General features: G+C 41.2%; 1 protein-coding gene across 1 annotated transcript in view; it reads left to right on the forward strand.

The window, feature by feature from the left end:
* Positions 1-1050: 1050 nt before the first annotated feature.
* The window catches only part of Cdh6 (cadherin 6), a 137396-nt gene continuing 114879 nt past the window's right edge, over positions 1051-23567 (forward strand). Inside the window, exon 1 of the mRNA XM_055601098.1 lies at positions 1051-1178. The gene's annotated coding sequence lies outside the window, so the exon portion shown is untranslated. The remainder of the gene's footprint in view (positions 1179-23567) is intronic.

Raw genomic sequence — 23567 nt, forward strand, 5'->3', positions numbered from 1 at the left:
CAGCGCCTGACTGCAGCATGTCCGCGTCTCCTACGCAGGAAAGTCATGATTCTCCTTTAACAATGCTCTGACGTATGGAAGACTTCTGCAGTTTATCCCTCTTCCTAGTTGAGGTCGCTTCTTGGCAAGTCCGACAGCCAGGCAGAGAGCCGTGTGTACCAAGGAGTTTAACGAAGATGCTGTCTTACTTCAGTAACTTCACAGAAAGATCTCAAAACATTAAACAAGTCTTGAATGTCAGTAACAGCCCTAATCTGCAAGTGTAGTGTGTCCTGCCGTCAGCTCATTCTGAAAGGCGGATCAACGTTGAAGACATCGGTGAGCCTGAGGCATTTGGATTTGAACCGCTTCTCCACTCTCGGGGTGTGTGGCTTCTAGGCTACAGCACTCCGGGCTTACCAGCTCCGCAGCGGAGCCAGAGCCTCTGAAGCTACAAAAAAAAAAAAAAAAAAAAAATTCGTGTTCTTGAAATGAGAGAAGCAAAGACATCCGTGAATCTGTCTGCTCGCGTCTGTTTACGTTATAAAAAACAGCCTTCGGTATTGTCACTTCAGGAGACCGGGGTTATTTTTATTTATTTATTTATCCATTTATTTATTTATTTATTTTCGCGTGCAGGTGGTGCGTACTGTCTCCCCAAACTAGCCCACAGCGCCACACGGTTCCGTGTCCCCAGGAATCTTAATTGGCTGGGCTATTAGAAAAGAACATCCGACCGACCGTTGCTGGTAATTGAACTCGGTACATTTTGATAGCATAAAAAGAAAGATCAGATAGAGTCACACAAGTTCTCAGTATGTCTTAAGCCGTCCCCCCCTAAAATATATGTATGTGAGAAAAAAGAGGAAGGGAAAGCCTGGGGCTGCAGGAGTGTTCCGGAGAGCGAACTGCTCCGGACTTCAAACACCGGGAGTCATTCTGTCAAGGGGAGGGGGCGGGCGGGGGCAGGCACTGGGCCTCTATAACAAAGTCCTCCTCTCTTTGCTCCCTCCCACTTCATTCACTTGCAAATCAGTGTGTGCCCACAAGAGCCAGCTCTCCGGAGCCGTAACCTTCCCATCCCGAGAGCTGCAGTTCCAGCTACAGCAGCAAGAAGCACAGAGCCAGCGACCGTGGCGGAGGCAGGAGCATCCTGGGCGAGTGGCAGGGTGTCCCCGGGAGCCGGAAGGCGAACAGAGGTGGGTTCGGTCTCCGTTGGCAATGCGGGAGCTTGTTCGGTGCGTGCGTTTCCTCTCCTTCTTTGCTCTCTTCTTTATACATATATTTCTTAATTCTGTAGCGTTGATGGAAGCCAATCAGGGAAAGAGAGCGATCCTCTGCGCCGTGTGCGCGCGGTGCGCTGAGTTGGGAGGGATGCTCAGCCGCCAGCTCGGGTGCTGGTGGGCGCGCGGGTCGGGCTGCGTTGGCGGCGCTGCTGCCCCTGCCCAGGACCGGCGCCGCTTCCCGGGGAGCCTGGGCGCCTCTCCTCCGCCGCCTGGTAAGACCGAGCCGCCTGGGGGCCGGCGGGGGGTGGCAGGGAACAGTGTGGAGGAGAGAAAGCTGCGGACGTCCTCTCCTCCCGGCTGCAGGCGGCGGCCAGTAGAGCTCTAGCTTTGCAAAGTTGGCTGGTCAATTACCAAGGGCGCTAGTGCGTGCAGGATCTGTGGAGCCGTTCGGGGCTTGATTTATTTCCACCTACCCAACAATACGAAGGGCTGTGTGGTGACTGCTTGGGCTGGGTTACGTTTTTGGCTTTGAAAGTATCGCGGAAATTATTTCAGGTAGTCTGAAAACTATTGGAATGTTCCCAATAAGGAAAACTTAGAGATGGTTTGGCTGAGAGAACGAGCTAAAGAAAACTGTTAGCTTGCATGTTCGGAGCAATGCCTGCAGGCTTCTATAGGACAGAAATGCTTAGGTTGCAAGGCAGGTCCGACACTGGACTTCGAAAATGGAGCATACCGTCCAGGGAAAAGTCCTGTGGAAGGCGCTGCTTGCTGGGGCTTGTCCACGGCCACACACACACACACACACACACACACACACACACACACACACGCAATCCGAGGGAGAATGCCTTCCTCCGACTGTTTGGAGAGCAGACCTGGTGCATCTGGTTTTAGGTGTCCAGTGCGAGAGTGGGGTCCCCAGCGCGTTCATGTGGAATTTAATGAAGTCGGTTGTTGCAGCGACCTACACTGCCGCAGAGCTGGGGGTAGCTTCCTCCGTAGTTACTCGCCTGCCAAGAGTTAAGGTCCATCTCGAGATGGGGGACGCTGGCGAGGTCGGCATGGTACTGAGAAATGCTGTCACTGCTGCAATAAAATCCATATTTTATGGGAAGTTACTCGCGGGTCTTTGTGTGTTGAAAGGGGCTGGTTGCCTAACTTAGCTACTACTGAGAACATTTAAGAACCAAGAAGTTTAATCATGTGGAACATTCACACATTTCTCTCTCTCCCACTCATTTTTTTTTCCTATGAAGACACTTTTTTTTTTATGATAGTCACTGAAAGCTCTATCAGTCTGTGTCTCTTCACTTTTACTCGCTGAAGTCACACAGTGCGGACCAGAAAAGATGTCTCCTTTAACAGTGTGGCTGGGGTGTACTTGTGTGTCTGGGGCTGGGGGGGAGGGAGGATGTGAATGCTAAGTGTCCGGGGTGGGGAGCAAACTCCTCCTGGGATGCTAACAGAGCCAGAGATGTGGCCAGTTAACGCTCAAGTCCTCACAGAATGAGTAACAGCCATGTGAATGCTGGCCAAAGCTGGCTTATTTTCTTTCTTTTCTTGCTGACAGTTTTACCTGAAAAGGGAAAACCCTCGGGATTCTTTCTGCTTTGGAGAGGGTGAAGAAGGGTGGGGGGAGGTGAAGCGGACAAACACTTCTCCCAATTTAGCTTGAGCACAGTCCTTTGTGTATGAGCACTTGCGTGACTGTTTGGCGTTTTGAAGAATCGGAAACCAGTTGTGACCAGAAAGGACATGCGTTAAGGCAGATAGCTAGCTTTAGGTCGTGAAGAGGGCAAAGTATGTGCCCTATTTTCAATGCACAGCTCAGGAACTTAAAAGAAATCCAACAGAGAACTGTGTCCCTCCCTCCCTGGACCCTTTTTCTTCCGTGTATTCTAATTAACAAAGTGTTGGGATTGGAATAAAAGGTAGAACCCTTCCTACTTGGTTTTATGGTTTGTCCCATACATTGGAAGCAGAGGAAGTAATCAATTTCCTCAGAAAAATACAAGGTAACAGTACATTGTAGAGAGAAAAACGCAATGATGTAACTCCACTATATTTGTCCACAATTATCTTTTGCTGCCATTAGGATGAAGTGACAAGCCGGTGTCTCCAGAGGGACTTCCAGTTCCTCTACTACTTGGATTTTACGCCAATGTATTGCAATTACACTTTTCAGTGCAAATTCCACAAAGAAAAGATATGGAACAGAAGCATTTTCTATCAAGTTGTCTACTATCAGAGAACCTGCGTCTCATGTCCTCCAGCCACCGTTTCCCTCAGCTTTGCAAGGAAAAACTTGCTGTGACACTTCCCTCCCCTCCCAGGAAGGAGGCTGGCATGTGCAGAATGCTTGAGACACTTGCAAACAACTGACATTTCTAGAAAGCGGGTTGTAAGGCATCTTTGGGGCAGCAACAAGTTAGAACAATGACTTCTGCGTGTCTAATTAGTGGTAATTGGGTGAGTGCTCCATCCCAGGATAAAAACAGAGATAAACTGTGGCAAGCATCCACCTCCTCTGGGAATTTTTGCGTGGGCTCCCTTTCTGACTCTCCCTGCTTTGTAGTGGTGGGTGACAATGTATTATTAAGGCGGCATCTTTCCAGCTACCGTAACTTTCTTGTGTTGCATGGAAGAGCCTCGGTGGACCACTCCAGGCCTCTGCCATGCAGACCAATTGCAATACAGATCTTGCTAGGATAATAAGGGCCCACCTGCTTCCTCTTCATGGACGAGTTAGCCCTCTCCAAGCACAACCTTGACATGTGTATGAGGGCAAAGCCATTGTCTGCCATTTCTATAGTCCCCTCATTTAAGGGACTTCTGAGGCGTTTTCATAATTTTCTAATTAGGTAGACTTTTTGGTTATTGAAAAGTCTACGTACAATTTCAAATCAAAGCAATAGCCAATTAATCATGAACCTACCACTCTCAAAATTATACAAGATTTTTCTATATATTTTCTTAGAACCTTGCCAAGACTCTACTTCCTAAATACCGTCTTACAAACTAATAAGAATAAGCTTATAGTTATAACTCCAGCCACTAAAGAATTCTCACCACCAAAAAAATGTTTGGAGAAAAGTAACACCAGTAACTCTATTAGGGATCCATAGACATGCAGGGCTTGTGTTGAAACAGAGGCATCTAATGGCACAAAGTTCCTGTTCAAATAAGTGTTAAGTGCCAGAGTGGTTAAGGTGTACATGTCAACCTGGTTCTAATAGTTATGTGTTGTAATTTGTCTCTATGATGCCTAACATGTTTTGGGTGGCTTCTTCTGGGGGGAAAAAAGATCTATTACGTTTTTTCCTTTAATTCTCTGTGTGTGTGTTGTGTGTGTGTGTTGTGTGTGTGTTATCCATGTGTGTACATGTGTGTGCTCATGCTCACATGCCATGGCACCAGTGTGGCACTCAAACCACTTGCAGAAGTAGGTTCTCTGCTTCCACCATGTGTATTCCATGGATCAAGTGAAGTCCTTAGGCTAGGCAGCAAGTTCCTTTACCCAGGGAGCCATCTCGCTAGCCCTAGATAACCTCCCCCTTTAAAAGCTCCTCCTGGAACTTGGAGCAAGATAAGTTCCAGAAGGTGAATCAGCCTTTTCTGCTGCCAATCTTCAGCTTTCAACTTCCAATTTAAAAATCTGAAGTTTGAAATGTGTTGCAAATGAGATAACGCCCTGCAGAAGCCAGTGGCCCTGTCCCTGCTTAGTCACCACAGCCATTCACTAGGGTCCATCAGAATCAGGGTTTCCTTTGCAAAAGTAACAAACAATGACTCAGTCTGAATTGCATTTTTCATAGTGTCTGAGCCTAACCAGTGTCTACTGAGCCTACCTCATTTGCTTCACAAAAAGGTGAGAATGTGGATAATCAAACTTTCTGTGGCTTCACTTGTTTCGGAATAATGATTATTTAATACAAAGCCTCAAGAACATTATGGAAATAAGTGCAGACAAAAAGAAAGTTAAACATGTATGCACACAGGACTGAGAGAGAAAAAGAGAGAGAACACATTTGTGAAAATATTCTACACACTAAGGAAGAAATATAGAAATGTAGGTTTGGTTAATCTTATCTCTATATTTCCATTGGGATTTCCATCTTAATTTTAAGATAAATGAGAGATTTGGATGCATTTTTTTTTTCAGTATACATAGTAATGGTTTTTGTTTGACCTTTTCTTATAAAAATTAATTTGGCTGAAGTTCTAAAAGTTCCTCTTTAGGATCTGGGCATGGTGGCACACACCTTTAATCTCACACTTGGGAGGCAGAGGTAGGTAGATCTCTGTTAGTTTGAGACCAGCCTGGTCTACAAAACGAGTTCCAAGTTATACAAAAAGAAATCTTGTCTCAGAGAAACTAGAAAAAAAAAAAAAAGTTCCTCTCTAGGGCCAAGGCTCTGATTTTTCAAAGCAGTCCTATGAGAAACTTCAGATTTTTCCCTAACTATTGACCTAACTGAATACAGTCTTTGGAACACTACCAACCATAAAGTAGGAGCATAAGGAACATGGAAGAAAGTGCAAGTAATCCTTTAAAATTTTGGTTCATTTACTAGATGGTAAACAGTCAGATTGTGTAAGCCAAAACAGTTTGGCCCAAGGGAAGTAACTTCAACCAGTGATCTAGCTGTTCAAGACTAGGCTGTTAAGGGAACTTCCAAGACCTCCAGTGGAAACACCTGCTCTATGCTGATTATCATGAGAGCACCTCTATAAATGGTTCATAAATGTGTGTGCAGGGGGCTCCGTCTCCCATCCACAGGGATTTCTAGAAAGCATTCCACTTCATTTCGTCAGTATCTTGACGTGAACACTGTTGAGTGCCAAGCTTCTGTGGCAGTCACACCACCTTGCTGAGAGTCATGGAGTTTAATTAAAGTGAGGATGTTACTATTAAAATTTGATTCGCAGTATTTGGCAGCATAGGTCAAATGCTTCCTCTAGCAGACAGGCAGTGGAAGAGAACAATTTTTGTTCTCCTCTCTTCTCTCTTTTAGAAGAGAACGATTTTTGAAGATGAAGATCACAATTCTAGCATGTCATGTCTAATTTATCTTCACAGCTCATTACTTGACAGTGTGCTGTGTCTTTCTATACTTTCCTAAATAAGTAGGTCTGACCAACGATGTTCAAGAAACCTAAGAAGTTATAGGAATGAAAACCTCAATAAAATAAATAAATAAAAGGTAAGCTGAGGACATGGCCAAGACAGTGACATAGAAAGAGATACATTTTATGCACAGTGGGACACAAGCATCAAAATAGAATGAAATGCGCTAGTTGCACATAGGATATATTTCTTCTTTATAAGCTTAGTGCTTTAGGCAAAATGGCACCCTTATGTTCACAGGCACTCATGGTCTCTACTGTGAAATGAAACCTGAAAATCAACCTCTAAAATAATTATCACCTAAAGGAAATAATCATGCCTTACTTATAATTAACCAGGTGAGTATTCTTTTTAATGTGGTCAGACATTCATCAGAACCAAGCAAGTGTTTTCTTAGGGCTCTTTCCGTTCTCAGCTCTTCATTGTCCTAAAAGCCATGCAGATGACTCTGTCCTCTTTGGAGGCCTGTAACTCAAGTATAAAACAGTGATTCAGACAAACCATCCTACTCATTACTCACTGTGTACGGTAGCATGAATGAAATATCAACCTACTAAGGTAGCTCCCACAATGCCTCAGCACCTGGTATAGAGGACTTTTAAGTCTATAGTATTGTTACTTACATGCATGGAGAATGGGATTTAAACACGCACATACATACACACAAACATACACACACACATGGGGGGGAGAAAAAGAGGGAGAGATTCAAAATATGTATTTGTTTATTTATTTATTTAATGTATCTGAATGTTTTGTCTATATATATGCATGTGTAACATACATGCCTGGTACCTGCTAAATTCAAATAAAGGCACCAGAACCTCTGGAACTGGAATTATAGATGCTTGTTGAGTCTGAATTCAGGTCCTCTGACGCAGCAACAAGTGGTCTTAAGTGTCCAGCCATCTTTCCTGCCATTATGTTCTGAAGTTGTATATGACCAAATAATAATAGCAATGAACTAAGCTTTTCCGGACTTTTTCATAAAGTCATGCAATGTCCTATGCATTTTACTTTGTTTTTGTTTGCTTGGCGAGTTGGTCTTTTCAGAGACAGGATGTCACTCTATAGCATAGGTAATATTGGAACTCACTATGTAGCCCAGGATGGCCTCCCATTCACAGCAACCCTTCAAACCTGGCTTATCTTGTACTAGGACTACAGGCATGAGCCAGTGTGCCTTGCTATAACAGCAACGGTGGGTTTTATTTCCTTTGGTGGTGTGGGCTTTAAACACAAGGTCTTCTACATGCCAGGCAGGTCTGTCGCTGAAACATCTCCCCAGGCTATATGCATTTTGCATCATAACAACTGCACGGTAAATCAAAGGGGAAATCTAATGCTTGCTTCCTCTTTACTCAGCCCTTTTCTTGGTTTGAATTTCCAGGGAATTTCCCTTTGAGCCAAGCGCTTTGTGAATGTGCTGTTAGCAAATACTTGTGCTGTCTTAGAAGTTCAAGTGTGACGCTCTCTGAGAAATACCAACAGCAGAGGGCATGGGAATGGTTTGATTATTTTGACCAGAGGAAGGCAAAGTTAAAGGCTAAGGAAAATGTTTCTAGGTTACTCAATTTTTAAATTGCATTTGTAATCACACATTAGAGTTTATAAATGGTAAAAAAAAAAAAAAAAAAAAAGTGGGCTATTTGTCTGAACATAATTATCTTCTCCTGCCATCAGAGACAGCTTCGTTGATAAAGGAAGCTCTTTGAGAAAGTAGATAAACTGAAAACCATTCATTTCACTGATGGGAAGAAACAGCCCAGCTTCCTAGTACACACAGCTGTCCCATATCAAGACAACAGCAACTCAGTATGCCCGAGGCCATTGTGATGCTGAGGAGAGCTGAGTAAGATGTATTTGTGGGGGCTGGGAAAGTCACTTGGTTAGGAAAGTGACTGATTTATGCCCATGAGGACTCAGTGCTTTCTCTAGCACCCATGTACAAAAACTGTGGATGATCTGGACTGTGAGCCCAATATCAGGGAGGAAAAAAAAGCAGATCTCTAAAGTTCACTGGCCAGAGAGTCCCAGATCCCAGGGAAAAGACACAGTATCTGGCAAAACAAGATGGTGTCTGAGAAATGATGTCCGGGTTGACCTCTACCTTCTACATGTACACACGCTAAAAGGATGTATTTATATCCTTCCCTATGTGACAAGCAAAAGAGATTATTTGCTTCTTTGATAACTGAAATTTTGTTGCTTTACAACTATCACTGTGTAGTGTTTGCTCTGACTAACTTAAACAAACAAACAAACAAAAAGATAGGATTTTGTGTAGCCCAGGCTGGACTCAAAATCCTCCTGTATCTGAGAATATTTTGAACTCCTCCTGTCCCTACCTCCCCAATGACGGGATTACAGAAGGCATGCCAAATAATGCCTAGCTCTGAATGGATTCCTTTCAGAGTAACAATTCATATGCATACACATACAAATCCACAAATAGCAAAGAAGGAAAAAAAAAGATGAGAGTGGGAAGAAGAAGTGCCCGTAACAATATTGCATTTCATATGACTGACATAGATGGGTTACCATTATTCTCTATTCTCTCTATCGCCACTTTTAAAGTCATGTAGCTCATCCAGCCTCCAAAGAAAGTTTGGTAATTAGATACATAATCAGATAACATGAGCCATGAGAAGGAGCTTAGAGTCTTCATCCCATATCGGCATTTACATATGAGATAATGATAACTAGGGAGCCGATAAGTCACTTCAGACTTATCTGTGGATGTACTACATTCGTTTTGTTCTTTAATCTCACCCTTTTGAGGTTTGATTTCTAGTCACTGGAAGTCAAAATTTCTCTTTGTCATTTCTACTTATTTCTGGCATTAAAATTTTAAGAGGAACCACATCTATAGTATTGCTGTTTGCATTCTGTGAAGGTGCAGGCATGGCAACTTACTGATAAAAATAACCATATAGGCTTCTAGATTTTTGTGTTTCTACATTTTGTCAGGTTCCTATTGCCAAGAAAAATTTTAGTATCTCCTTCAAAGTTTAGTCCTCTGTCTGGATGCAGATGATGCACTTTGAGACTTGGTTTATTTGTAACAGCCTGATGGCAGTTTTGAATGATCCTTATCCAAATAAATGACTCTTCCAACTATTCAAAGTGTCCATCTTTCAAAAATAAATTTACTGCTTAGTGATCTGATATGAAAAATAATGGCAACCTTTTCTGTGTTTCATAAATCCCATATATTCTATTTTAAAAACTCATGCAATGACCTTCCTTTGAAGTTAAAATGTCAGTTCTTTCATGAAAGTGTATGTATGGATAAATTATGCTGGGTTTTGCCTTGGCAAGATTAAAATCTGGCAAGCAACTCAATGTCAACTCTTCTCCCTTTTAAAAAATAAAACTGTTAATGTTCCATGAAATCCAAAAGCCTTATGACCAATGGGTTGTATAATGAATGTCTTCATATTGAAAAATGAAGCCTCGTTTGCTTCCTTCTTATATGGATGAGGAAAAACTAAGGCAACTTGTAATTATAGAAGAGCCAAAAAGACAAAGTTACAAAACCATTGAACCTACAGGTACTCTCAGATCCTATAATGAAAACATACATACTGAGATATAGCTCAGTAGTAGAGCACTTGCCTAGCATGAGCAAGGCCCTAGATCTCTAGTACTGAGAAAAAAATAAACCTATAGATAGTAATCTTAATATTTGGAACCAAGGTGATCTTTGACTACATCAACATGTCCTCTAAAATGTGATTTTCCAAGCTGAGGGCCAGAATGTGTCGCAAACAATTAATTTACTCCACCTGATTGTATAATGGATTACTCAGCAAGCAGTGACAAGGTTTGTATTTATGTCTCATCTGATACGCAAGAGCACATCTTAACGAAATACATAATAAAAAAGATTTTTTTTCCATAAAAAAGCTTCATATACTTATGGACAAACAAACAAACAAAAATTCCTAAAGTATTGGTTTCTATTTTAATGTATGCATTTTTACTTAAAAGTGATGGCCCTCTAGGGTATAATATAGCTTTTATCCACAAAAGCAAGTATATCATGCTTTTAAAACCACAAGAATAAAAAATAATTTTATTGCTCTATCATCCATCTTGTAGAATGCCTGAAACTGCTCAATTTCACATTCAAATGAAATATTCTGAGTTCTCCTTAGCAACATGTACTAATTTAACACTGATCAGAGCCGTGTGTGGTCAGACTAAGAAATCCCCAATGCAGAATGACAGAGTTCACCGTGACTGCTACGTCGCTGATGAACGCTAATGTGGACTGCATCAAGCTACTGTACCTCCCAGCAATTATCCTCAAATTAAACTACTTGCCTAAAAGTACCTAGTTGGGATTTTGCCAGTGTCTCGTAAAGAATTAATTCTACAGGGGAGCCGTTTGATACACCGATGCCAGCTTCACTCACTGACCTTGCTCTTTTTATCAAAACAAGAGATGTTTGGAGCTGGTCCTGATTAAACCAGGGGAAGTGAAGTAGCATCACTTAGTTACTGTCCTCATGAGAAAGAGACTCTACTCCATCACCCCTATATACCAAAGTGCCAGCTGGGCAGCAAGCTTTGCCTTCATGGAAAGCATACTGAACAACCCATCAGCTGGTTATAAAAGGAAATGAAAACATGCCGGACACAGCTCCTAGACCTGCATTTTTTAAAATTTCTTTATAAGTATATCTTAATCATGTTTCCCCTCCCCCAGTTTCTCCCAGATCCTCCCCACCGTCCTACTCACTCACCCAACCTTATCCTTATGTTTTTTCTCTCTTTAGAAAACAAACAAAAACACAGGAAGCACACAAGCAAATAAACTCTTCAAACACACACACAAATACACACATGCACACACAAAGAAATTCAAAGTAAAGAAGCAAAAGACCTTTAAGACAAAAAATGTCCAAACAAGCAAAATGAAACCAAAAGTTTACAAAAATACCGTTGAGTCTGTTTGCTGTTGGCCATTTTCCCCAAGGGATGAGCCCTGCCCTCAGGTGTGGCTAATATACCCAGTGATAATCTTTTGGAGAAAACTGATTTATTTTGCCAGAGGGTATCAATTGCTGATAGTATACTCCAAAATATCTTTAGAAGGAGCACTGTCATTTATAAAACAAACAAACAAAAACCTCCCAGGCTCTTGAATTGAATTTGAATGGACTCCTACTTTACATCCTGAAAAATAATGAAGTAATTTCAGAGATGGCCACAAAAGAGGACTGCACAGCGTGGAACCTGAATTCTGATGACCAAAATGACCACTTCCTTCTCAAACAGGATGCTGAATGGGACAGTGGCTGTATTTAAAATGCCTAACTTGGAGCTATATAAGAAAATAAAATGCTCTCAAGCAACTAAATTTAATGTGATCTAATGAAAGAGTTTAACCTGATGGACAGGAAGAGAAGAAATTGTTAAAAGACAAAACTAGACTAATGGGGCGCTCTAGAGCGAAAGGTGGGTGTTTGCCCTGATGCTCTGGGCACTAACAGAACCTGTGTTTGCTTCCCTGTTTGTCACTACCCCAAAATGGGATTTTTAAATTACTTACCTTCTTCTTTCTCTATATGAGGATCTTCCCACCACAGCTGATTAGAAATACCAATCACAGAAGACAAGGGCCAAAATTTCCCTGTTTAATATTTAAGAAATGTGAGCTAACACCCATGATGTTACAAAAAAAAGCACTTTAAAACTAGGAGTGAAATTTGGACTGCGTTAAACTCAACAATTTAGAGAAGCAGCCACGAGGCTCCATGTGCTAAGGAAATGCTCTGCTTGTCAAATACTTTCCAATTTAGCTTTTACCTGATTGACAAGTGTTCCTAAGAATGATATTCAGCTGAGAGTTTTGGGAAAATTCATTATTTGACTCTTTCCACAGCAAAAGCCCTTCTGATACAAATAGCAGATGCTTTATGAAATAGATAAATCTAGGTTGGGGGAAAATGAGAAAATGGTTTTAAAATATCACCTTCCAGTAACAGGATCAGAATTTTAGGATGAGGGCAGCGCTAGTGATGGAGCCCAGAGTAAGGACTCAGGAAACACTTGCTGGGTGATATTCACTCACAAGCTACAAAAAAAAATAAGTATTTTTTATTTACTTTCCTTAAAGCTGACTTACGCTAGTGAAAATACGATTTTTCTGACCTGTGCTGATCAGTTGATTTTTAATAACTGACTCCTTTAAAGGGAGTCTGTTTCAAAGGGAACTCTGTCAGTGGTGCCTTGAGAGCCAGAGGGCCTGAGGTTAAGAGACTGCCCAGCCTTCAAAACGAAGCCATCTGACCCTCTCCTCCCTCTAGGCAGATTTCTTATAAAGTTGGAATTAAGTATTGTTGCCTGGAGCCTGATTAACAATTTATGCTTTTCCAAGCAGATTATAGGAGTCTGTCTTTTTGATTTTTTTTTCCACTTCTTAATTTGTGTTTGGAAACAGAACATAGTTCTAAGTTTATGATATATATATATATATTTTTTTTTTTTAAGAAGTCAAGCCTAATTTAAAAGTGTCTTTCTGAGAATGTTTACCCTTACAGTTTTAGTGTCAACGAATAGAGTACTTTCTCCCTCTAATAACAGAGTCAACTGCTGACCTGGTAAATGTGTGCGCACAACTGTTCAACTCTCACTGAAGTGACCCTATGTGCTGCTTCTTAAGAAGAAAGACAACGGAGGGAGCAAAGTAGTATAATAACTAAAAACTATCACTCCAAAAGGGCTCACGAAGATCATTCTAAAAAATGTAAATTCAGTGTTCTCAACAAGACTCTGAAGTAAATACTGTCAGGCTTTCCGAGTTACAAGATAAAACTGGGAAGGAAGTGCTTCTGTGCCTTGCTCTGATGTCTCAATGCTAGTACTTAGGAATAATGGCATCCGCACTGTTTTAACTGCACGCTATTGCAGCCATTGCGCTTAACATGTAAAAAAAAATACATATATGTATGCATTACATATTCAAATAATGAGTGGTTGGATAATAAATTAGATAAATGATACGTGATTGGGATAAACACAGGTAGATAGATTTGTATGTGTGTATCTCAAATAAAAGAATAAAAAGCATAGAGATTTTATACACACACACATACACTTGCAGAAAAAGAAACAGTTTTTTTTTTTCCTATGACTCAAAAATGTAGTAAGAAACTTCCTCCTTCCTTCTCATCTCTCAGTTAGTACATGGGTCTGCTCGCTGGTGAGTCAAGCCAAGTAATCATAACCCCAGATCAACATATTTCAGCCTCACAAAGGCCTTTTTGCTTTAGGCCCGGCTCTTCAGTTTAATTTGAATCAATCTTTTAATCACTTATTGTTGTTCCCAAGGGAAAGCTGACAAGAGCATTTGGAAGATTCAGATTCATGGTTTATTAGTTAATTCATTCCATAAAACTTATTGAGAGCCTCTGTGCTCAGCTGGGAAGAGACAGGCAGAGGGACACAACATACATACCCCAGCCGTGTTGGGGAAATATTCCTCACTCTCTACACAAGGTCAACAGTATGTGCTGTCCGTGGAAAGCCTTGGATGTTATGGGCTATGTTGCCCATTCTCCCTACATTCACATCCTATGGGAATACAAAATTAGTGTTGAGTCCTAAGTGACATTATGATTAGCAGTGTTTCTTTTTGTTTTCAAATTTGTCCTTTGACGTCCTGCCAGCTTCAAAAATAATATCAATCCGTCTTCACCACCAAAACCCTAATAATGGTTTTAGTTTTTTGACAGTATGTTTCAGACTATTTCCATGGCCTCTTTCTTTCTCTAATCTCTACCATTTCTAAAATAAATGACTTCTCCATAAAAATAGAGATATATTTTATCAAGACATTAGTTTACACAAAAAAAATAGATGAAATTTAAGATTTATGATGGCTGTATTTCTACTCAACTCAATAACTGCTTGATGAACATTTTATGTGAAAGGCGGTACCACCATGCTTTGACATTAACTTGGTTTCAGTAGAGTTCATTATTTAGTATGACTGAAACATCTTTGGAGAAACTTGTGTAATAAATAGACAGAAATTATGCGCAGAATGAATGGGATCAGTTTGCTTTTGGAGTCATACCAGGTGGAGGCAAAGTCTCACTATAAAACTCAGGCTAGAACTTGAACTCACCATCATCCTCTTACCTCAGCCTCTTGAGTGCTGGGATTACAATCTGGGTCACCACACGCGGCAAGAACTGGGACTTTTGGCCATGAAATAGATTAGGATGTCCACTGTTAAATATGGAGTTGAATGAATATGCTGACCAAATTCAATGCACAGTCAGTCAGCTTGCACTGGCACAGATGTCCTAACTGCTGGCTCCCTGGTCCTCACTCATCTTCATTTGGTTATGTATTTCACCAGGGGAAAGGTCCTTGAGTCTGTTTCTTCCTGGACCTCCTCCCCCTCTCCACCTTCCCATTCATTTCTCGCTGCATGATCAAATCATTGCCTATCCCTAGTCCCAGTGCTGTCATGGCCCCTTTTCAGAAGCCTCTACTGCCCTGTCTCAGTCTCCCCTACTGTACCTTGAGAATGAAGTGACCAAGTTGTATTTCCAGCTCTTAAGACCTAGCAGTGCTTTTGACAAACAGTAAGAACTCATTAAATGTTGGTTGAAAGAACAAATGGAAACTGCTCATTATGGAACTTTGGGCTACATTTATACACTTTTACATTATTCATGTTAAATGTTAGCTTCTTTTCTAGTAATCTGATTTCCTTCAGATGCACTGAGAGGCAGGTCCATGCCAGTCTCCTGAGCATCCATAGAGGCACTCAACAGAAGGGGGATCTCCTCCCATCTCTTCCTCCCACCTTCCCTCCTTCCTCTCTCTCACTCACTCCCTCCCTCCTTCCTCCCTTTTTCCCCTCTCTCTTTCACTCTCCTCCAGCTCTCTCTTTCTCTCACTCTTCCATGATATGGTCTTGATGCCTTGGACCAAATATCTGAAAAGCAGTTACATATGCTAACTGAATCGTGTGCTAACAGAATAATTGAACACCTTATCTGAAAGTTGATATTTCTTCAGTCAGTCTACCTACCCTAAGGTAGGTGTAAAGTTGTTATGTTTTTCATTTCTGTGCTCATGTTGGAGACTGGCTATATTTTTTTTTCTCATAGGTACAGACTGGTATGATAAACCTTGGTTATCTTTTGGTTTATTATCCAACCACAGTCATACATCAAACAGAATCTACAAAAGAATCTGTGGCAGACTCTTGTATGTGTGTTTTATGAGCATGATCATTCTTCCTTCCAATTCCCACCTTGCAAATGTTTCTTAAGTTTATATAGGAGTTCAAATACCAGATTCTATATGCTTTGTTGGAGCCTTGAATGCAGTTGTACAAAAGAGATGGAATAAAACTTGACTGATTATGTAGTCCTGTTTCATTCCTTAAATGGCAGTCAATGCATAGAATAGGATCCTCATGAATATTGCTTGGCAGTGAATACACACCTCAACCCTGCTCCATCTTGGCATGTCAAATGTTTCATAAGGTTATGCGATGAAGTGAATGAGATCTGGATGGTGTTCTTCGTACTTCCGTTAAATGTGCTGTCCATCAACCTGAAAGCAAAGTTACATAAACAATTTTAAACTTACTAAACAATTTAAGCAGAAATTATTCTACCTTATATCCGTAGATTTCCCGGACTAAATTAGGTACTACATACCCTTCAAGAAAATATTTCAATTGCATGTGACGGCTGTGATAAATTGTAGCTTTCAAGAAAAAGCCATAGAAACCTTGGTTCAGAGACCTTGGGACAGCCGTTCCTGGTGTTGGTTTTTGCCTTTGCACCTTTCCAATGACTGACACTTTCAATCAGCAATTTGAACACAAAGAATTGTGCTAATTCATTAGCACAAGGAATCTAAACTAGTTTAGTGAACTCTCCTCCCAAACCTCACCTACCAGCTTCAGATAAATACGGGAATTAAAGGATGTATGGAAGTAACTACGTGAGTAGAAGTAAAAAGGGAGCCAGAAAGTAGCACTATTCACAGGGAAGCCGGTGGAAGAGGGGGCTAAGCCAGGGTCAGCACCTGAAGATCCGATTATTTCCCAGCCCTTCCTCTCTCTGGGCACTCAGGCTGCGCGTTAGGATGTTGTGGGCCCCCAGTAAGAGAAAGTCTTGTCCCAAAACTAAGAACAGGTAAAATTATGACTTTACACAATAAAGAGTCCTAGTGAAGTAGGCTCCAAGCTGAGCGACAGAAGCAAACGCCCAGGGTCATTCTATCCTCATCCTGTTCCATGCAGCATCAAAGTCATTCATCCTGTGGTTTCCTTCAGAGTTTAACATGTTTGCCACCGGCAACAGAAGCTATAAACTTCCTTAGTCCTGTCTAGCTGAAGGGAGTGGGGGCAGAGACTAGTCACAACTAGAGATTAAGGACAGAGACCCTTGGTTCCATTGAACCAACTCAGGTCACATGCCCATCACTCTCCAGTACAGAATTAATTTCTAAGATTTTTCTGGGTGCTATCTGGCCTTTGGACTAAAGATTCCATTTACATTTGTAATCAAGTCCCCATAACTTTGTTCTTTCTCTCTTTCTCTCTTTCTCTCTTTCTCTCTTTCTCTCTCTCTCTCTCTCTCTCTCTCTCTCTCTCTCTCTGTGTGTGTGTGTGTGAGTGAGTGAGTGAGTGAGTGAGTGAGTGAGTGAGTGAGTGAGCACGTGTGGGTGTGTGTAAAGAGTATACTTGAGTAAAACTAGAATTCTATTAGGAAGAGAAAAAAGGTGAGAAAGGCCTGCTGGGGAGCCAAGCAAATCTGTCTGCCACATTTAGTCAGAATCTGTGTTGCTGTGTGTGAAAACACAAGCATTACATAAGCGGGAGGGGAGGGGGATTTCAATGGCAGTAGCTTTGACAAACCACAGGCTTCAGAGGTAACAAAGAGCCAGCCCACCTAACCTTTCCCACTGAGTGAGGGTTACCTGCAAAATGGCAATTTATAGGGACACTTCACCATTTGAGTGATCTCTGCTCCTATCTTTTATTTTAGCTGGTGCCTGAAATGGGTTTTTGCTGTGTTTGTTTTGGGAATAGACTGGCTAGAAATACATCACTGTCCAAAAAGAAAACATTTTTTTTTCATCTAGGGATTTGAGGCTTAACTAGCTGGAAGGAAAATATGATTTTAGTTTGCTCTCTTAGTCTCATCTAGAAAGTAACCTAAAGAGATTCAAAGGACACCCTGCCATGTGAACGCTTTCTTCTCTCAGGGGTTTGAGCTTGCTTTAGCTTTTTCTAGCATGTTCTATAGGGTTTTCTTAAGCAATGTTTTTGCCTTGAGCTCTGTCCTAACCACTGAAGCTTTGAGAAACTTTTAAAAGGTGTCCTTTAAAAATAGCACCAGCAAACAGTATCCTTTTTTCCTCCTACTATAAATATCCCAAATTTATCTTAAGAAGGCCTTTTTTTTTAACCCTTTTGAGCTTTACTTGAATTCAAAGACAAGTGAGCTGAAATGTAGATATTTATCTGAATCCAAGTCAAAACACTGTGAGAAATAATTATAAAATATAAAATGAAAGGGGAATGAGTTCTGTCCCTTTTGTATTGGGTAGTTCTGGGCAGAAGTGGGGTTCTTGGGGTAGCTTTTTGCTAATGTGTTTATATAGCTGTGATGTATGCCATACAAATGGGTGTTCCCAGGGTAAGTGAAATCAAACAAGACATTCTTGCTCTCATCTGAATTCCTTAGAGCCTCTGTGATCCTTTAGATTCCTCTGCAATAGAGTTTGCCTCTATGCAAATGTAGTTAAAACAAAATATTTAGATTTGGGTTTCTTAGTGAAATTCCGTAGCAGAATTAAGGAACCATGCCTATCAACTATTTGTCTTAAATCAAAAGATGAGTTGTTTGTGAAATCTGGAGATGGGGCAGGAGGATCTTTATCATAGTACCCTACAGTTGTTTAACGTGACAAAGAAGTCCCAGAAGGACCATATAGATAAAGTAACTACTCTGTAGATGGATAGCCTGCAGTGTGAGGGGTAACTAAGATAATGTCGGAAAGGATTTTAGCTTGATGGGCTAGGAAAGTGATACAATCGTCAAGGTTCCTGTCATTCAAGCAGGAATATCTGAGTAGTTCAGCCCCTGAGAAATCATGTAAAAACCCTGCAATCCCTGTGCTGGGGAAGGAGAGGCAGGGAGATTTCAAGAGCTTGTGGCAAGCCAGTCTGGCCAAATTGGCTAGGTCCAGGTTTGATGAGAGAGCCTCCCTTTCTCAAGAAGAAGTGGAGGGCGCTTGAGGAAAATGCCAAATGAACCCTGGCTTCCACATATGTGCGCATGTGCCAGTCTGAAGCACCCCTGCCCAATGGAGCTGGTTATTTGCTGCCACTGTCACCACTGGGTTATTTTTTTCCAAATTTCCAATAAAAGTGGGACATTTTTTAAACCATCTTTTAGGCTTTTAAAAATATTTCACTCACTGTAGTGCACCACCACATTTTTTTTTATTGTTACAAATGAAATGTGTCACTGGGGAGCAAGATGCCTACAGTTCTGCTCCCTGAAATGTGTTTTGGCTGACACCATCATGTGCCAAATGAAGCTTAAATTCAGAATTTCCTCAGAGCTTCTTCTGCCCTGGTGCCTGGAAATCTACTACCCAAGCTGGGCTTCTCATCTGGGCCTGTGGAGGTGTGAACCAGCCACAGCCAGCATGAAGTGAAATGTGGCTGCAGATTCTGTTATGGAGTTTGTTATCTTGCCCTGTGGTGGTACTCTGGCCTGTTTCTCAGGCAAGCCATCACAACGATGGCATCCAAAGCACGTGACATTCACCATGAATAAAACACACACATACACACATGTTTTACTACCAAAAATGTTCCCAACAAAGTGGAGAATGTGCTGCCATTCTAGAAATGAAGACTCTAGCTGGCTGGAGCTGCTTTTCTAACCTAATCCTATGCCCCTGGATACACTCCTCACCCCCCCCCATAACTCTTATTTTTCCAGTAGTCACTCATTCCTTCACGATCCATTCATTCACCTCATTCTTATTTTCACACAGTACTTGTTGCTGGCTCATTATGTGGTAATAAAGATGGTTTCACCAATGAGCCTACTCCCTTTTCCTTCCACAAGAGCTTTATGTCTCTAGGAGAAAATCTCAAAATGGAATAAACATTCTGAATGCATTATCCTCAAATCATAAAACACAAGAGATAATAATGCCTGATGGGAAAGGACGCTAGAAAACAAACAGTGAAACTACGAAATGAAGGTTGCAATACACTTATCGAAAATATCTCCTAGGAGGCCCAACTTGCAAACTTTCAAACATGAGGCAGAGTGCATTTACTGCAAAGGTGAAGGGCCTACAATTAAAACTACATCTCCAGCCCACACTCGAAGGAACCAACTTTTGAAGTCTCTGTCCTATGTGGAGTTCAGTTAGAAAACATGTCCTGCTTAGCTCGGGAACTGAGGGGCACTGGGGGTGGGTGGGGTGGGTGAGGAGTACTGGTACACTCACTGGTGGGTAAGGAAGACCAGCAGACTGTTAAAGAAGCAGTTTGGTCTGTGCAGCAAACACTGCTTAAAACAGGTTTATGCAGGATGTAAGTGTAAGTCTTTTTAACTGCCTTTAAAAGTCTCTGTTGAAAGCTGTTTAGGAAGTATTTCTTTATTTCCTTTTGGACTGTCAATGGGCAGATGCCTCTGGGAAAGGGGTCTACTTTCTAAAACACATCTAAATAATACCGGTTTAAAAAACACCTTTAAAGCTATTTGCTGAATGGCACCTCGCCCTCTGCACTTTGCCCTCTCCACCCCTATCTGATTTGCCAATTACTTCCTGCAGGAATCCCCCGAATTCTCTGACACCCAAGCTGACATAACATCCCATCCTGACAGGCAACTGCCAATTCTCACTGAAAAAATGATTACTAAACACTTGAGCACCAGCTCCAAGGAAAAGCTCCCTCCTCTGTCCACAGCACTGCAGAAAACTCCACTGTTTCTTATCACATAGGTCCAGCCCCTCCGCTTCACACCTCTGCCCGTGTGGCCATGGTGGGTTCTGGAACAGCACAAGGAGGGGTAGGTGTTATTAAAAACCCATGGCCTTGGGGATCAGAAAGATGCATAGAAAAGAATCTTTGCCAAAGGGGAGATGGGAGAGGGGAAAGAGCCCAGCAGGCTGGGAAAAAGCCAAACACACAGTGCAGCCAATTCAGAAAGAGGTCATGGGAGCATGTCAAACAACACAGCCATTCTTGTTTTAAACATTTTTCAGGATTAAATTCTGCAGGCCATTTTCATACATCCTAAGGAGAACAAAATATCATCTACATACTTTTTAAAGGCATTAATTAAGTTTAGCCCTGACACTAAAGAGTAATGGTCTCTGACCTAAGCCCCAATCTGCAACTAGGGAATTTGGATGAGGCTAATGGCTGTCATACAATCAGATCTGTGTCACATATTGAATATAGGTCAAAGGATGACTGCTCCCTGCAGAAAACAAAAATAACCTTTTGAAGACACCATTTTATATTAGCATAAGCCCATATGCTTGGGCTCAGAAAGACATTATGTGGTATCTGAGAGGAAATCAGATTGGGAGAAACGCACATTGGAAGCCAAGGTATTTGGCAATGCAATTGCAGTTCTGTAAGCCTTTATTTACTGATTGGAGATAAACTTGACCTGAAATTAATGAAAAACTGAGCATGTCCTGATAAACTTTTGTAAACTCATGTGAATTTGAATCGCTCTTTAGGCTGCCATCAAAATGTTTAGCTTCAAAATGTTCGAAACACTCATCTTTAAAAAGGCAAGTCCCTCCAGGAAATCCAGTTGAATTGGATCAAGTCACAGATATGAATGGTTAGATTTAATTTCTTTTATCCATTTGATGGTGTAATGCTGCTGCTCAGGAGGTCTCTTACCCCATTGGAGATAAACCAGCAAATCTTTACTACTGTAATTCTTATGGAGTACTCTCTTGAATGATGAGAATCATCAACTTTAATGTATTTTCAACTGTAATTGTAAGTAAAGTCCTTTCATAAACACCTGTCAGCTACTTAATGATGCTATGTATATCTCTTCCCTCTTTTTGAAAATACTTAATGAATTTTTAAATCCGTTAATACAATATCACATAAAATTAGAGCCCCAGTGAACCATAATAAACTTTCACGGTTATAAACTCTTTTCAACCAGTGCTCCAGTCTAGTTAAATGTTGAAGCCTCGAAATAACTCATAACATTTTATCCCTTGTTTTGACTAATCATGCCTTTAAGGATGCAGTGCAGAGAGTAGGTTATGGGGTACTGTATTTACTCAAGGAAAATAAAATGTAAAACTAAACAGCTTGGATACAATTCAGTTCTATTAGGTAAGATAAATGTTGATTAGATCATATCAGTGCTTTGACAGAGATGCCTAATAGATTAAACTTCGGGGAAAGTTAAGTAAATTCAGAAAGTATGGATGGTGTGCAAAATACTCTTCATTCATCCCACAATGGTGGTTTCAGTGTCTGTATGTGTAAGCTAAAGATGTGTCCGTGGGCTCCGTGGCAACCTAGCTTAGGAATCAGTGACCCTAGTCATTCAAATCCTTTTTCTTCAGAATCCCCCCCCTCCTTAAATTATTGTGATGGTTAAATGAATCTGGGGTGAAGCCTTCATGTAGTTTATGGCTCACAGTTGAACCTCCGTTTAGATTAGCCATTTTGATTATTATTCCCAACCTAAACGTATGTACAAAGAAAAATGTGATCCTGCCAGGATACCCTATGCTATATCATGAAGACAGGGAGAAAGAGAGAAAGGACAGGATGAGGAGGAGAAGGAGACAAAGAGACTTATCGGAAAATTAGCCAGCTTGTTCATAAAATCAAATCTGGTTCGATACTGGGCAGAGATGTTCTGCATGAATATAAGGTGACAGAAAGATCTACAAACTGCATTTCTTGACAGCAATGGTGTTCTGAAAGGCACAGCTGCCATTTTAAAGCAGAAGGGGGCTCTGACTTCTTCAAAGCCTATGCCCTCTGCTTCCCCAACACCATGTCCATTTTTTTAAAAAAATGGGGATTGGAGACCTCAATTCCTCTCCTCACACTTGCATGACAAGCACTTTATCAACTGAGCCTCCACTTTTTATAGTTTGTTGTTGTAGTTTTTAGAGATAGGGTTTCTCTATGTAGTCCTGGCTATACTGGGCAGCTTTGTAGACTGAGCTGGCCTTGAACTCACAGAGATCTGCATGCCTTTGCCTCCTGAATGCTGGAATTATAGATGTCTGCCACCACACCCAGCTCTTCTTTTTACAGTTTTTAATGGTTGAGGAAAATAAAACTATCACTTAATGATATTGCTCAATGAAGCTATTATATTGTCTTACAAGTCACATAAAATGCAAACTTTAGTCCTTATAAGTAAAATTTTGTAGAAACATTTGTATATTACAAGATGGAACCCATACTCAATATTGCTTGAATAACCAAGAACCAGAGACTATATAGCAGAGGAACCTAAAATAAAACCAACCTAATGTTATTGGCTATACTCATAGATCAGTGCCTTGTTCAGCCATCACCAGAGAAGCTTCCTCCTGCAGCAGAGAATACAGAGATCCACCCCACTATAGATAAAGACAGACCTTGGAGCACTCAGCCTTAAGTCTTCATCAAACAACTCCCCTCAGAACTCAGGGAACCCTGCAGAAGAGGAGGTTGAAAGAGTGTAAGACCCAGAGGGATGGAGGATACTAAGAAAACAAGGCCCCCTAAATCGACCTGATCTTTGCACATGTGAACTCACAGAGACTGAAGCAGCATGTACAGGGCCTACACAGGTCTGCACCAGGTCCTCTGTGTATATATTATGGCTTCCAGTGTGAATGAGTGGGTCTCTAATTCTTGTGCCTTTTCTTGGGCTCTTTTCCTTCTGTTTTTCTTGTCCAACTTCAATGTGATTAGTGTGGCCTCAGTTTTCCCATCTAGTCTTACCTGTCTCATTATAGAAACATTTTTTTTCCAAATAGTTAGATTCCTTTTTAAATTGAAAAAAAAAAAATACAATCACTTTAGACAGAAGCCCTCACAGTCAAAGAGAATGAATGAAAGAGTCTAGGGAAAACCAACACTCTGATTAAGCAGCTCTCAGCCTTGGTCAGACAAGCTTCTGTTTGCAGTGAGTGACAATTAATGCATGGACACCATAGTG

The sequence above is a fragment of the Psammomys obesus genome, unplaced genomic scaffold, assembly GCF_907164565.1.
Source record: "Psammomys obesus unplaced genomic scaffold, mPsaObe1.curated_primary_1811, whole genome shotgun sequence".
Classification (NCBI taxonomy): Eukaryota; Metazoa; Chordata; class Mammalia; order Rodentia; family Muridae; genus Psammomys; species Psammomys obesus.